This window comes from Mirounga angustirostris, unplaced genomic scaffold (assembly GCF_029215605.1).
Source record: "Mirounga angustirostris isolate CCGP_5_RB_7025 unplaced genomic scaffold, mMirAng1.0.hap1 SCAF_17, whole genome shotgun sequence".
NCBI classification, from domain to species: Eukaryota; Metazoa; Chordata; class Mammalia; order Carnivora; family Phocidae; genus Mirounga; species Mirounga angustirostris.
In genome coordinates, this window is record NW_026991725.1 from 49,458,939 (window position 1) to 49,475,627 (window position 16,689).

General features: G+C 43.1%; 1 non-coding gene across 1 annotated transcript; it reads right to left on the reverse strand.

Annotated features, from left to right (window-relative positions):
• Positions 1–429: 429 nt before the first annotated feature.
• Positions 430–555, reverse strand: LOC123854814 (small nucleolar RNA SNORA25). The gene has a single exon (XR_006793372.1). It is a non-coding gene; the product is annotated as a small nucleolar RNA SNORA25 (small nucleolar RNA).
• Positions 556–16,689: the final 16,134 nt, after the last annotated feature.

Genomic DNA, 16,689 nt, shown 5'->3' on the forward strand with positions numbered 1-16,689 from the left:
GCCGAAGGCAGATGCTTAACCATCTGAGCCACCCAGGTGCCCTAAAACTCTTAATTTTTAAAAATATTTTATTTAAATTCAAGTTAGTTAACATAGAGTGTATTATTAGTTTTGGGGGTAGAATTTAGTGATTCATCAGTTGCATACAACACCCAGTGCTCATTCCATCAAGCGCCCTTCTTCATGCCCATCATCCAATTATCCCATCCCCATCTTAATTTTTTTAATTAAAAAAAGTACACATGTGTAAAATAGAGAGACTAATCTAAGGCAAGCTCATGAACCCATCACGCAGCTTCAACAATTAGCAACGAATCTTGTCTCCTCTGTTCAGTCCCCACTCCATTATCTAAAGCAAATTGCAGACAGCACGTTGTTTTATCTGTAAATATCCCAGTATGCAATTTTAGTAATTTCTCTCTTTTTTTATCTTCTATCTCCTCAGGAAACCATGGCACTATTGAGTAATTATTACATCCTACGGAGAACTTCAATATTGGTCACAGCGTTAAGAGCTCTTGGTTTCAGTCCCCAAATCCCTCTTTGAAATGACCTAAGTAATTTCTTAATATTACCAGAATCCAGTCTGTGCTCAGATTTTCCCCATGTAAGCGTTTCCCCATGCTCTCCTCGATTGGGTTCTGAGGACACATCAGGAAGGATGGGTGGGTGGCGTGGAAGTGTCAGAAAGCTTGACCCAAGCTCGAGACAGCGAATAAACAAGGACGTGCCCCAAATTTCCGAAAGTTCAGTAGAAAGAAATACGTCTGACTCCATCTTGCACCGCACTGTCCAGTGTTTTTCCTCCTTGTATGTAAGGTTGTTTATATTTAAACACATGGTTGTTTACTAGCCACACATGGTTGTTTACATTTAAATTAATTAAAATACAGTTTTAAAGTCAGTACCCCAGTGGTTGGTGGCCACGCGTGGTCAGTGGGTGCCGTATTGGACAGGGCAGACACGGGACATTTCCACCATCAAGGAAAGTTCCATTGGTCTAGAGTCAAGGAAGGGATGGTACTTACAAGGGGGCAAGAGCCTCTAGACAGTTTATTTTAAACCTGCATTTATAACTGTGGAAGGTCTTGGAAGAGGACAGTGTGCACATGGGGACCTTGACCAACTTAACATTCAAGAGGAAGTCGGATACATGCCTCAGGTCTCCCTGCTCATTTAACAGCTTTAATTGAACAATCTCCACTTTGCCTTGTGCCAACAAGAGGTTTGCTTTATTTTTAAACTTAACTTCCTTTTCTCTAAAAAGAACCCCTACTCATGCTCGGCAGTGGAAAAACCGAAGTTAGCCCAACCTTATAAATATCAGCTGTGTCCAGCCACTTCCAGTTTAAAATAGTTTCCTTTCAAGGAAAACTTCTGGCACATTCAGGTTGGTATTTTCTATGGTAGTCTGGTGCAGAGCCCCTGCCCTGGGCTCAGGAAGCAGAGGAGAGTTTTGTCCATTGGTGCTCCTTCCCCTCATCCTTGAAGTCCCTTGTGTCTGCTCCAAGAGTCCCCTTGTGGGAAGTGAAGGAAGACCTCTCCTTTCTCTGCCAGGCTGGGCTTCTCTGATCTGTCCCTCGGTGTCTGTTGGTAGATGCGCACTTGTGGGGATCCCAGGTAGGATTTGGCTGTGATGCTGTCCTTGGTGTAGGCAATGACCCTGACAGTGTGTCTATCCAAGGTCCTAGGCTGGGTGGATCTTCAAAGGCAGGTGGTCAAGCTTTCAGACCCTCAGCCACTCCAACCCCCAGCAGGATCCTCCCTCCTTGGTCAGCTGAGCTGGCTCTCCCAGGTCAGCCCACCGTTACCCAGGATGGTGGGACCTTCTTGTATGGGTCTTCTTGTGTGAAATGCCAGGGATGAGGCACCATCTTCTGTGTGCCCAAGTGGGCCACCCACAACTGCATACACCAGTGAGTTGCCAACTGCCATTTAATAACTTCAGAAAAAAAGGAGTTACATGGCCCCATTCCAGACTCTCTCTTCTACCTCACAGACACCTCCCTTGGAGTCCTCCAATTTGAGAAGACAGGTCAGGAATGGTTGAAGATATAAGTACCTCATAAAGGATTCTGCACATTTTCAGAGACATCCCTTCATCCCCTTTTGTCTTCCAGCCATTTCTCTTATCTCTTCCTGGTGCTGAAATTTACTGACCCAATTTAAAAGGGTATATCAGTTATCTGTTGCTATGGATCAAATTACCCCAAAATTTAACAGCTTAAAACAACAAATAAGGGCATCTGGTTGGCTCAGTCAGAAGTGTGTGGGGCTCTTGATCTCAGGGTCATGAGTTCGAGCCTCACATTGAGTGTAGATATTACTTAAATAAATAAACTAAAAAAAAAAAAAAACCTATTCCTATCTCAGATAGGTTCTGAGGGTCTGGAAGCAACATGTGGTCTAACTGGGTGGTTCTGGCTCAAGGCCTCTCATGTGGTTTCAGTTAGGATGTCAGCCGGAGTTGCTTCATCTGAAGGCTTGACTGGGGTGGGAGGAGCCACTCCCAAGATGGCAGCAATCATATGCCCGTTGGCCAGAGGCTTTAATTTCTTGCTGCATGGGCCTCTCCAACGACATGGCAGCTGATTTCCCCCAGAACAATTCATCCAAAAGAGAGAGAATGACCAAGATGAAAGTGTCTTTTAAAACCTAATCTCAGAAGTGCTATATTCTGGGGGCGCCTGGGTGGCTCAGTCGTTAAGCGTCTGCCTTCAGCTCAGGTCATGATCCCAGGGTCCTGGGATCGAGTCCCGCATCGGGCTCCCTGCTCTGCGGGAGGCCTGCTTCTCCCTCTCCCTCTCCCCTCGCTTGTGTTCCCTCTCTCGCTGTATCTCTCTGTCAAATAAATAAATAAAATAAAATAAAAAGTGCTATATTCTGTTGGTCTCACAGACCAACCCTCTACAGTGTTGGGAGGGGGGCTACCTAAGGGCGAGAATACCAGGAGGCAGGGATGCTGGGGGGTCAATGGAGGCTGGCCAACCTTGATGAGGTCCATTGATTGTGAGGTTCTGGCTGGGAATCCAGCTCTCTTTTAACTTAGCCCTTCAGTATTAAGCAAGTTGTTTTCACCATGCCTGAGCTTTTCCAGGAAAGACCCAGTCATGCACTTTGCTACAATTACCTTGTACACCTTATAAAATTACATTTTGTTATTTTTATACGAGTAACATATATTCAGTGTAGAAAAGGAAAACACACACAGACAAGTAAAAAAGCAGATAAAAATCATCTCTTAATTCACCATTCAAAAGCAAACTCTGACTTTATGGTTTTACAGAATTTTCTTCCCTATGAATGTTTACTTTTACAGAATCTTCCCTGTTGGTTCATGCTTTTAATAACCATTTTTTTAAATATCTGTATGTATCAGTGATTCTACTTCTGAGAATTTACTGAAGGAAATATTCAAGTCCATGAGCAAAGAGTTAGTTTCAATCAGTTTAACCCAATATATTTACCAGATATTCTTTTTTTAAAAAAAGATTTTATTTATTTATTTGACACAGCGAGAGAGAGAGCACAAGCAGGGGGAGAGGCAGAAGGAGAGCGAGAGGGAGAAGCAGGCTCCCTGCTGAGCAGAGAGCCCAATGTGGGGCTCGATCCCAGGACCCTGGGATCATGACCTGAGCCGAAGACAGACGCTTAACCACTGAGCCACCCAGGTGCCCCTTACCTGATATTCTTAATGTGGTTGTACATTTGTTTGCATTTCAGATTTAGAAATATTTCTTCATGATTTCCGGTTCCAGAAGTTTTTATGCTCCTCTAAGTTTACTTAATTTTTTTTTTAAAGTTATTCTTTTTTTTTTTTTAAAGATTTTATTTATTTATTTGAGACAGAGAGAATGAGAGACAGAGAGCACGAGAGGGAAGAGGGCAGAGGGAGAAGCAGACCCCCTGCTGAGCAGGGAGCCCGATGTGGGACTCGATCCCGGGACTCCAAGATCATGACCTGAGCCAAAGGCAGTCGCCTAACTAACTGAGCCACCCAGGCGCCCCTAAGTTTACTTAATTTTTAATTGGTGAGTTTTTTTTTTTAAGTTTCTACTTTCTTTGAATTCTAATTAAAAAAGATATAATTATGGCCATTCGGTGTCCTCTACAGTTATAATTTTTTCCCTCATTTTTTGGTTTCTTTGTTCTTTTCCTCTGAAGTTTGAAAGAATTTTTCAAGTTGGTCCCGCCACATGAATATTCACCTGTTGTGATTTTAAAATTCTTTTAAAATATTTAACAAAATAATTAAAGCAGGTGGAGTAATATTGATAACATATATATAAATTATAAACTGCCATCAGTTTAAAAAATAAAGCAATAAACAGTTTCTTAGAAGCTACCCCCCTGCCCCCATAACCACTGTTCTGAAGTTTGTGCTTATCATAGTCTTGCAACAAACATATGTATCTTTATACAATGCATTGTCTGGTTAATGCAATTTTTCCCTTATGTAAATCAGTCGAGTCGTATATGTTCTTCTCCGAATTGCTTCTGCTCCCTCCCCAACATTATGTTTATGACATTCATCCCTGTTGATGGATGTGACTGCAATTAGTTTCTACTGTGTCATAGTATTCCATTTTGTGGATGCACTATATCGTTATCAGTTCTGCCCATGGACGCTGAGAAATTCCTGGATTCTTGCAATTACAAACAACACTGCTGTGAACATTCTAATAGATGTCATCCAGTGCACACACACAAGGATTTGTCTAGAGCAGCCATAGCCAAACTTGGCTATGTGTTGCAGTCATGTGCGAATTTAAGAACTATTCAGATGTGACTCATATCCCCAAGACATTCTGATTTAACTGGCATAGTGTCTGATTTGGACATCAGGATTTTATTTCATTTTAAGATTTTATTTTATTTATTTTTTTTTAATTTTTAAAAGATTTTATTTATTTATTTGAGAGAGAGAGAATGAGAGAGAGCACATGAGAGGGGGGAGGGTCAGAGGGAGAAGCAGACTCCCCACAGAGCAGGGAGCCTGATGCGGGACTCGATCCCGGGACTCCAGGATCATGACCTGAGCCGAAGGCAGTCGCTTAACCAACTGAGCCACCCAGGCGCCCAAGATTATATTTTATTTTATTTTTTATTTTTTTTTAAAAAAACTCATAACCGCACGATCGAGAGTCTCATGCTCTTCTGACTGAGCCAGCCAGGTACCCCTGATTTGGACATCAGGATTTTATTTAATTTTTAATATATTTTTATATATATATATATTTTTTAATTATTTTTAAGATTTTATTTATTTATTTGACAGAGAGAGAGACACAGCAAGACAGGGAACACAAGCAGGGGGAGTGGGAGAGGGAGAAGCAGGCTTCCCACTGAGTAGGGAGCCCAATGTGGGGCTCGATCCCAGGACCCTGGGACCATGACCCGAGCCAAAGGCAGATGCTTAATGACTGAGCCACCAGGCATCCCAAATTTTTTAATGTATTTTTAAAAGATTTACTTATTTATTTTAGAGAGAGAGAGAGAGAGAGGACGCACACATGCACACAAGCTGGGGGAGGGGCAGAGGTAGAGTCCTCAAGCTGACTCCCCACTGAGCGTGGAGCCAGATGCAGGGCTTGATCTCAGGACCCTGAGATCGTGACCTGAGCTGAAATTAAGAGTTGGTTGCTTAACCAACTGAGCCACCCAGGCACCCCCAGACATTGGGATTTTAGAAAGCAGATTTGGAACCATTGCCTTACCGCATATCTGCTTGGGAGTGGAATTACCATGGAACCGCTAGGTCGTAGACCTTGTGCATCTTTCGTTGCATTGAATATTGTCAACTTGTTTCTCATAAGGAATGTGCAAGAGTCCTAGTTTCTCCAGGACTCTGCCAATATATGGTATTGTCCAATTCAATTTTTTTCTGTAACATCAATTCTACCATTTGTGAAGGGAGCTATGAATTGTAATCTGCTTTTTTTTTAATTTTTAGAGAAAGAGAGTGTGCACATGGGGGTGGGGCAGAGGGAGAGAGAGAGAGAGAGAGAATCCCAAGCAGGCTCCACACCCAGCGTGGAGCCTGGCACAGGGTTGGATCCTGCGACCCCAAGATCATGACTCGAGCCAACATCAAGAGTCAGACCCTTAACCAACTGAGCCACCCAAGCGCCCCTGCTTTTTGTTTATGGTTTCCTTGCACACCTCCTTTATCACCTGTTTAATACTACTTTTACTCATCTTGGTCTGTTGCCTTTTCACCTGAGTCTATTTTTTCCTTATGATTCTGTATTTCCCAGAGCCCACATCTTCTTGTATCCCATGGTGGATGCAGAAAGAATTTGCCCACATCCTCCTGTCCATCTGGCAACAGATGGCTCTCTCAGTAGTTTGTTTTCCTGTAGACCTTCAATCCCACATCTGCTTTGTTTTTTTCCTTCTCTGTTTTTTCATGGACCCCATGCTGCTTTTGTTCTCTTAATTTGCTTTTTTTTTTTTCCTTTTTAAAAAAAGTTGCAGTACAGTTGACACACAATATTATGTGTTTCAGGTGAACAGCATAGTGAGTGGACCCATCTATATGTTACATTGTGCTCACAAGTGTATCTGCCCCCTGTCACCACATGATGCTGTTACAGAATCATTGACTATATTTCTGAAGTACATTTTATCCCTGTGACTTATTCGTTGCATGCCTGGACCTCCCCCCCCCCCCACACCCTCTGGCAACCACCAGTTTGTTCCCTGTACTTATGGGTCTGTTTCTGCTTGCTTGTTTGTTTTATCTTTAGTTTGCTCTTGAACAAATACGATCTGATGTTTGTCAACGAGTAGAAGACAAATTGCCTGTATTCTCATGGGGGCATGGTCCTGTGTCCTTCCCAGTCTACAGCTGAAGCGAGGCTTTGGAAGCACAGATCCTGGTCCACTTCCTTGACTCTCAGTTGGGACACCACAGGCTCTACGAGGTGGCATCTTCCTCTTGCTCCCAACATAAGCTTTGGGGAGAAGATAGATTTCACTGATGCAGCACCAAGTCTGCTGCATTAATGGCCGGGCAGGAGAAAGGTAAAATGCCAGTGGCCTTCTCCAAAAACATGGAGCTGATGATAGCATCTGTGGATTAACTGCTCATGAGGGGCCTGGTGTAACGACTGGCAGACGGCGAACATTTAATAAGTGGAAGCTGTCATCATTACTGGTATTTTATGAGTGTTGTATATCTTTGTGTGTATGTTATTGACATGTAGCTTCATTATTGTTCACCATACTGGGATGTAAGCTCCAGCAAAGGTAGAGGTATCTATCCATTTTGTTCATTTCTTTATCCTCACCAACTAGAACAGTGCATGACCCATTGTAGACACTCAAGAAATATTTGTTGGATGAATGAGTTTTTGAGAATTTGGAGAGGCTATCGTAGAACTTGCTCACCATGTGCCATTTTTTTTTTTAAAGACTTTTATTTATTTATTTGACAGAGAGCACAAGTAGGCAGAGAGGTGGGCAGAGGGAGAGGGAGAAGCAGGCTCCCCGCTGAGCAGAGAGTCCGATGTGGGGCTCGATCTCTGGACCCTGGGGTCATGATCTGAGCCGAAGGTAGACGCTCAACCCAGGTGCCCAACCTGTGCCATTTTGAATCAGAAGTTGGCAGTGTTGTTTGTAATAGCAAACAATTTGAATCAACCTATATGTCAAATAGCAGGGGTTAGTTGAATGTGAACAGCACGTCAGAATGCTGGAATGCAATGTCCTTGTTGCAAATCATATTGTGCAATCCCTTTGATGGCGGGAAATGTTTACTTATATTGTTGGAATGAAGAAAAAAGGGAGTTACCAAACGGTATGTACAGTATGATCTCAAATATAGATGTGTGCGTATAGAGAAAAACTGAAAGTCAGGTAAGAAAAGCATGGCTCCATAATCGCTGATGATTCTTTGCATTCAAAGCCTAAGAGGAAGGGTCCCCTGGTGGGTTCAGTCAGTAGAGCCTGCGACTCTTGATCTCGGGGTTGTGAGTTCGAGCCCCATGTTGGGTGTAGAGATGACTTTAAAAAATTAAAATTTAAAATAATAATAAAAAAAAGGCCAGGAAGAATATGCCTGATTGGCAGATCCTAGGTCATGCATCCACAGTCTTGTTGCAGAAGAGGCTGGGAAGGTGGGGGTCAGCAATGATCAGCTCTGCTTTGTACTAACACTCATGAGTGCGTGGGGTTCTCAAGACAAAGAGGTTCGGATGCTGACCCACCAAGAGGAATCATTGGTGTCTATGCCCTGCCCCAATATTTGGAGCAATCAAAGAAGCAAGAAGGGATACGGTTGTTTTGTCTTAAGATGGCAGACAATAGCGTTGCTTCATAATCATTTTGCTCTGGTCTTAAGAAAAATGCACAACAAATTCTTTTTTTCTTTTGAACTGTTTTTAATTTTTTTTTAAAGATTTTATTTATTTATTTGAGAGAGAGAGAATGAGAGACAGAAAGCATGAGCAGGAAGAGGGACAGAGGGAGAAGCAGACCCCCCGCTGAGCAGGGAGCCCGATGTGGGACTCGATCCCGGGACTCCAGGATCATGACCTGAGCCGAAGGCAGTCGCTCAACCAACTGAGCCACCCAGGCGCCCTGTTTTTAATTTTTTTTAAGTTTTATTTATTTAAGTAATCCCTACACCCCACGTGGGGCTCGAACTCGTGATCCTGAGATCAAGAGTCGCATGCTCTTCAAAGTGAGCCAGCCAGGCATCCCAAAACAAATTCTTTAAAAATGATTTACAAAGAAAAGTGTTAGGAAAGAGTCTGGTTAATTCAGTTCAATAACTATTTCCAGACTGATTAAAGATCTAAAAATTCTCTAAAACATTTAAAGAAAAATGCAGAAGACTATCTTTTTTATCATTGAGGTAGGGAAGGATTTTCAACATCAAATATGAAGAGCATAAACTAGATAGGGGAAAAAAACCCCTACTAAATTCGATTATATTGAATGTTAAACTTTGTTATCAAAAAGCACCATAAATAAGGCAAAAAGATGAGTCAAAGGCTGGGAGAAGATACTTGTGCCCATGTAACTAACAAAAGATTAGTGTTTAGGATATTTAAAACAATTTCTACAGATCAGGAAGAAAGAGAAAAAAACAGCCCAATAGAAGAAAGTCCCCAGAATGTTGTTTTAGTTATTTATTGCTGCATAAAAATTACCCCCAAACAGCAGTTTAGAACAATGAACATTTATTGTCTTACACAAAGTCAGGAATTCAGGGGTCTCTCAGCTAGGTAGTTCTAGCAGGCAAGATGTCTCCAAGGCTGGAGTCATCCATATTGTACTCACTTCCAAATTTATTCATGTAGCTGTTTTCTGGAGACCACAGTTCCTTGCCATGCGGGCCTCCCCAAAGAGATCCTCACAACATGGCAGTTGGCTTCTCCCAGATTGAGCAATCCAAGGGAAAGAGAATAACCAAGATAGAAACTTCAGTGTCTTTTACAACTTAATCTTGGAAGTGACATAGCATTTCTTTTGCCATACGCCCTCAGCCTCACAGACCAACCTGGGCACAAAGCAGGAGGGGACCACACAAGGGTGTGAACACCATGCGGCAGAGATGATTGGGGGCCATCTTGGAGACTGGCTAGCACAGTTACAACTCAGCTTCTAGAAGAAGAAACTCAAAACAACCAATACACTTAGGAAAAGATGCCCGGGGCGCCTGGATGGCTTTGTCGGTGAAGCATCTGCCTTCGGCTCAGGTTGTGATCCCAGGGTTCTGGGATCGAGTCCCACGGCAGGCTCTCTGCTTAGTGGGGAGTCTGCTTCTCCCTCTCCCCCTGCTTGTCCTCTCTCTCTCTCTCTCTGTCAAATAAATAAATAAAATCTTAAAAGAAAAGAAAAGATGCCCACTGGCACTAATATCCAGGGGAATGCAAATTAAAATATTGAGGAACTATTTCATACTCAAAAGTTTGGCAACTGTTAGGAGGCCTGACAATACCAAATGTTGAGAGAATGGAGGAAAGAAGTAACTCCTCTCTCTTGGCAGGAATATACATTGGAACTAACTGGTACTTGTGGAGGAACAGGGTAACATCAATTTGAAGATGCTCACATCCCATGACACAGCAACTCTTTTTCAACAGGGGATTTTCTTTAAATGTGAGATCATGGGGGCCTGGGTGGCTCAGTCGCTTAAGCATCTGCCTTTGGCTCAGGTCATGATCCTGGGGTTCTGGGATCAAGCCGCATGTCAGGCTCCCTGCTCAGCAGGCGAGTCTGCTTCTCCTTCTCACGCTCCCGCTGTGCTCTCTCTTTCACTCAAATAAATAAATGAAATCTTTTTAAAAATGTGAGATTACAAAGGAGTTAAAATGAATGAATTAGATCTATATGTATCAATATGGATACAGTTCAGAAACACAATATTGATAAGTCCTGGGAAGATACAGGCATGCAATGTTACTTATAGGACATTTTCAAATTAAAAAAATAAATCATTGATGTACATTGTTTGTGGATACATATAAGTGTACTAAAAGTACAAAGTGCAGGGGCGCCTGGGTGGCTCAGTCGGCTAAGCATCTGCCTTTGGTTCAGGTCATGGTCCTGGGGTCCTGGGATTGAGCCCCTCTATCTCTCCCCTTGCCCCTCCACCCTGCTCATGCGCTCTCTATTGCTCTCTCTCTCTCAAGTAAATAAATAAAATATTTTAAAAAATAAAAATACAAGATGCAAAGGAATGGCATACTCCTCCTTTTGGAGGTAGGAAGGGGATGAGAGTGGGCCTTTAACTGTGTTTGAGACATCCTATTTCCTCTAAAAAAAAAAAAAAAAGATCTACGAGACAACTATGACTAACTACTAACATCTGTTTCATCTTGGTAGTGCGTACGTGGATGCAAGCATGAGCTTAATAGTTTTCAACAACAGACAGCCCCTGGGTATCAACCAGCCAGAACAGACACTGAGTGCAGGGGCTGGGGCCCCATCCTGAGGTGCCAGCCATCACATTAGTTGCTGGACTGTGGGTGGGTCCTTGAGAAATACCCAATGACATGTAAATTGCCCACTGGAGCTGCTCGGTAGGCTCATAGATAAGTATCTCTCAGGCTGAAGACATGCCTAGTAGATTTCTGGGGGATCCACTTGTTGGCCATCTTCTCTTCAACAGTTTCATCAGGGACTTGGATGAAAACAGCAGAGACACTAAGTCAGATTTGCAGGTGATACAAAATCAGAATGGACGAGTATTTCCATACTTGACTGAATCTCAAGACTCTTCAAACTCATACTTGACTCTTAAGAGGTAAGACTGAATTTCTCATGTAATAATCATCTCAACAGGTGGGAGAAAGACACTAGAGCAAATTAAATACAATTAAAGAAGTATAAATACAAGTATTTCATTTAGCTTAAAATCAATTACGACTTATAGATGCCTGGCTCGGTGGGCTCTCATGTGGAAATTTCAGGAGTCTTAAAGCCTTTTATAGTCTGCTGATGGGAGTATAAATTGGTTTCTGGAGGGTAATTTGGTGATAGATAATTAAAAGCCTCGTGAGAAAACACGTATCTTTTGAACTAGCAATTCAACCTCTAGGAATTATTTTTAAATATTTTATTTATTTATTTATTTATTTGAGAGAGAGAGAGTGTGCACATGGGCAGAGGGAGGGGCAGAGGGAGAGAGAGAATCCCAAGCAGACTCTGAACCAAGTGCGGAGCCTGATGCAGGGCTTTATCCGAGGACCCTGAGATCGTGACCTGAGCCCAAACCAAGAGTCGGATGTTTAACTGACTGAGCCACCCAGGCATCCCCCAACCTCTAGGAATTTTTTAAAAATCAGCTGTTAGGCTAAGTCAGACAGAGAAACACAAATACTGTATGATATCACTTATATCAGAATCTAAACCAACCAGGCTCAGAGTGGTGGTTACCAGGCACTGCGGGGTGGGGGAAATGGGGAGATATTGGTCAAAGGGCACAAACTTCTGGTTATAGGATTAACAAGTTCTGGAGATGTAAAGTAGAGCAAGGTGATTATAGCTAATAATACTCTATTACATACTTCAAATTTGCTAAGAGAGTAGATCTTACATGTTCCCACTGCAAAAGAGACATGATAATTATGTGATGTGATGGGAAGGAGGTGTTAGCTTATGCTATGGTGGCAATCATTTTGCAACATATGTGTCAAATCAACACCTTGGACTTAGACAATATTAAATGTCAATTATATCTCAATAAAGTTGGGAAAAATAGAGAAATATACAAAGATGGATGTATAAGAATGTTAATCCAAGCATTGTTTGCAATTGCCAAACAAAACACAACGAAGGGAAAGAACCTATCCAGAGGTGACTAGTTAAATACATAACATACATTGGAATAGTGTATGGCAAATAGAAAATACTACATAATAAACATAAGGAATAGTCTGGAAGATTTTACAAGAATGTATTTATAGTGGTTATCACCGGGGGGGGGGGGAGGTTGTGAGAGTTTTTGAGATTTATCTTTTGTTTATTTGCATTTTGTAACTTCCAAAGATTTTGTGTGGTTTATATGATGAAGCAATGAGTTTTTAAAAATAGTTTTAGCTGACAGCACACCTAATATAATCCAAAAATGTAATGTTGCTACTAAAAAAAAGTGGCCATTTATGTAATTAAGGAAGAGACTGGGAGAAACAATGATCCTATTATAACTTTCATGTTCCCCTGTTGGGGGTCACATTTTAAGGGTTGAGAGGAGTGGTACCAGGATGTTGACAAAGTTGGAAATTATGTTCTAACTCACTAGTGAGAGATTAGAGGCTATTTATCCCAGGAAATAAACCACTAAGGGAAAGTATCTTATCCTCAAACAATTGAATGTCCATCATATGGAGAACATTGGCTCAAAGTTGCTCCAGAAAACAGGAAACAGTTGCTTCAGAAAACAGAAACAGGGTAGAAGTTACAAGGAGCAGAGAGCTGAGTTTGCTAAAGGGAGCAATTTTCAAACAATTAGGGATCGTTACTATTGCCATAATGAGTTGAATCCGTCAGGGTTCCTTGGTTGCAAACAACAGAAACAGATTCTAGTTAACATATGCAAGAAACAAATATTGTAAGATTTGGAATGTCTCATAGCAAAGAGCCTGGGGAAACAGCCCTGGAAAAATGAAAGAATATTCTGAGTCATACGTAGGGTGTTTTGCACAAACCAGTGGCAATTTTCATCCAAGAATATTAAGGATGTACTTCTTAAAACTCCCCAGTGTCCTCTTTGTCATCTGATGCGGTTCCACTGCCCATGAATTAAAGAAACCTTTTGTGAACCCAGATATTTTGTTACACTCTACCTCTACTGGGTTCTTCATGAGGTCCATCTGTTTTTGAAATCCCAAAGATCCTTATCATGTAAATGGATACTTCTGTTTCTTTCTTTTCCTTTTTTTTAAAAGATTTTATTTATTTATTTGACAGAGACAGAGACAGCAAGAGCGGGAACACAAGCAGGGCGAGTGGGAGAGGGAGAAGCAGGCTTCCCGCGGAGCAGGGAACCCGATGCGGGGCTCGATCCCAGGACCCTGGGATCATGACCCGAGCCGAAGGCAGCCACTTAACGACTGAGCCACCCAGGTGCCCCTACTTCTGTTTCTTAGTTCCCCAGATTCTGCTCCTAGTCGTTCACAGATGTCCCCTAGGGGTAGTGTCATGTTTTGGGGGTTTGGTGAACCAAGTTCATGTTTGCCCTCAAAACTCCTTTCATTTTAAAAACTGTGGGCTGTTTGCCACCCCAGGTTTGTTAGCCTGTGGAATGATCTTTGCTGGGAAGAGTGGTTATGGGATGAAGTGACTCTGTATTTTCTTTCCATGGGCGTGGCTTTCCTCCCACTTGTCAGAGCATCGTGCAGCTAGAAGAAAACTTGAGTGGAAGGAAAGACATGGAGAATAAGGAGCCAAAAAGAGAAAGGAATCAATTAGAAATTCCTACTCCATGCCAGGCATCCTCCTGGGCACTTGTGTAGGCAGGAGCCCTAGCATAAGCACAGAAATGGACTGAAGCAGATTAAAGCAGGAAAACACACACACACACACACACACAATTTTGAAGCTATTGGGTAGTGCACAGAATTCTCAGAAAGATTAGATAACCAGACAGAGCAAATAGGCAGGAACAAAATGGGGCTTTGCAGTCAGAGAATAGCAAAAAGCTTGCCACAGAATGGGTTCAGTTAAAAAAAAAAACGAAAGAAAGAAAAAAGAAAACAGCTGCACTAGCACCTTTATTATTATTATTATTATTATTTTAGATTTTATTTATTTATTAGAGAAAGAGAGAGAGTGCAAGCAAGCAGGGGAGGAGCAGAGGGAGAAGAAAAGGAGGACAATCTCTAGCAAACTCCACCCTGAGTGCAGAGCCCAACTCAGGGCTTGATCCCAGGACCCTGAGATCATGACCTGAGCCAAAACCAAGAGTCAGATGCTTAACCGACTGAGCCACCCAGGTGCCTTTTTGCCAGCACCTTTAAAGTACGGAGCTTGCAATGCTGTCCCCTCTGGCCTGGACACCAGACACCGAGGCTGGTACTACTGTCCCTTGTACATGATTGTCACCCCCAGCCCCATCCCAGTCCTCTCTCCTAGCTTCAGTTCCTCTCTCCACCCTCATTTAAAGCCTAGTAGCATGACCATCTGATTGACTGAGTGTAGGTCACTGGCCCAAACCCACCAAAGTCCACATTAGCACTTGACATATTTTTCTGATCCAATCGTCTTAGCAACCCCATGAGTGAGTATTTCCCCCATCTTTTAGATGAATCAGTGGAGGTTCAGATAGGAACAGTAATTGGACTGTCAGGCAGTGAGTGAGTGAACTAACCAGAGCTAGAACCCTGGCCTCCTTCCTTATCTATTACACCTCGATGTCTCTTATAAGCCAGGCACTGCATTGAGCCCCGGACACAACAATTCTATGAGCTAGACATTATTATAGCCATTTCACAAATAAGGAGATGGGAGGTCACTCAAGGTTCTCAGTTCGTAAGTGACGGGAGGCTTGGCGGCATATCAAAGTCGGTCCTTGAACCACTTCACGGTACTGACTCTTGGAGAGAGAGAGAATTTGGATGAACCCTCTCTTTCTCATGCTTTCAGTCTTTGTCAGGCAGGCCTGGGGTGCAGCCAAGTGAGCCCCCCAGACACCCATCTCAGCCAATAGTGCACTAACCCCTCCGTCACCTAAGGTTGGAAGCTTAGAGCATTCTCAACTCCTGGCTTCTCACTCCCCATATGATGAGTTGGCAACTTCTTTTTCACACGCAAGACGTGTTTCAATTTCTCCTCCTCCTTCCTACCCACAGCTGCATCTCTGCTCCAGGGCTGATTACTTAATGCCAGTAATCTTTTTTATTTTTTTAATTTTTTGGGAGAGAGAGCGAGAGTGTGAGCAAGTGCTGGGAGGGGCAGAGGGAGAGAGAGAGAGAGAATCTTAAGCAGGTTCCCTGCACAGCGTGGTGCCCAATGTGGGGCTCGCTCTCACGACCCTGAGATCATGACCTGAGCCAACATCAAGAGTCGGATACTTAACCGACTGAGCCTCCCTGGCGCCCCAATGTCAGTAATCTTGCACTGTCTTGTCAATTGGTCTCCTTGTCTTCACACTCCCCCTGGAGCCCACCTGCATGCTGGCAGCCAGGGTCTTTGCGGTGGACATCATGGCTGACTCTCCAATATCATTCATCTCAGATGGCAGGTCCAAGCCAGCCATAGCAAATGCTTCTACCTTCTGAAAGGGCCACGTGACCCAAGACCTGGGGAGGGGTATCTGCTGGGGGGATGCTTCAGGTTTTGGCTGTGCCTGAATGTGTTACTGGACATTTTGCCATTTTGCAAAGCACCTCAAGAATAAAGCGATAACTAGTGTTTGCACAGTGGAGATGCAGGAAGACCAGGGGTCTTTGGGGGATTGATTACTCTATGCCTGCAGCCTGCCTACCTCTGCATTTCCAGTTAAGTGAGATAATGAATGTCCTTATTGTTTACACCGGTTTTAGTTGGGTCTCTGTCATATTTGCAGCCAAAAGCATGCTACTGACAGTCACTTAGTCTATACGAATCTACTGATTCCCCTCCTCCGTGGCTTCACATCACCTTTGAAATCAAGGCCACACTCCTTACCTTGACTCTGCGACTCGTGAAGCCCTTGCTGGGCTCCCTATCTGCGCATCAGCCCCTGGGTCTTAGAATCTCCCAACCCCTTTCCTAGGCCCTCAGCTTGTGATTAGATAATCCTTCCTCCTCCCCAAAAACATCCTGCACGTCTATGCTGTTTCTTCTCTAGAAGAAACAGTTATTTTTTCTCTTTTCATCTTCCAGCATCAGCTCAAGTGATGACTCCTCTTTGAAGTGTTTCCTAATCCCCAGACAGAATTAAGGAATCCCTTAAGTGTCTGAGCACCTGTCTGTGTTCTGGTGCTTTCTGCATCCTCACGCACAATACAGGTGCTTTTATTCCTGCTCCTCTGCTAAAACATGAGCTCCTTAAAGACAAGGGTTATATTTCATCCACCTTGTAGCTCTGGTACCTTGCAGAGGTAATGATTCTGTATGTACTTATGAAATATATATTTTTAAAGATTTATTTATTTAGTAGAGAGAGTGAGTGCACAGGCGCATGAGGGGGCGTTAGGGGTGGAGGTAGGGGTGGGATGAGAGCAGGTGCAAGTGGGGGGAGGGGCGAGGGGTAGA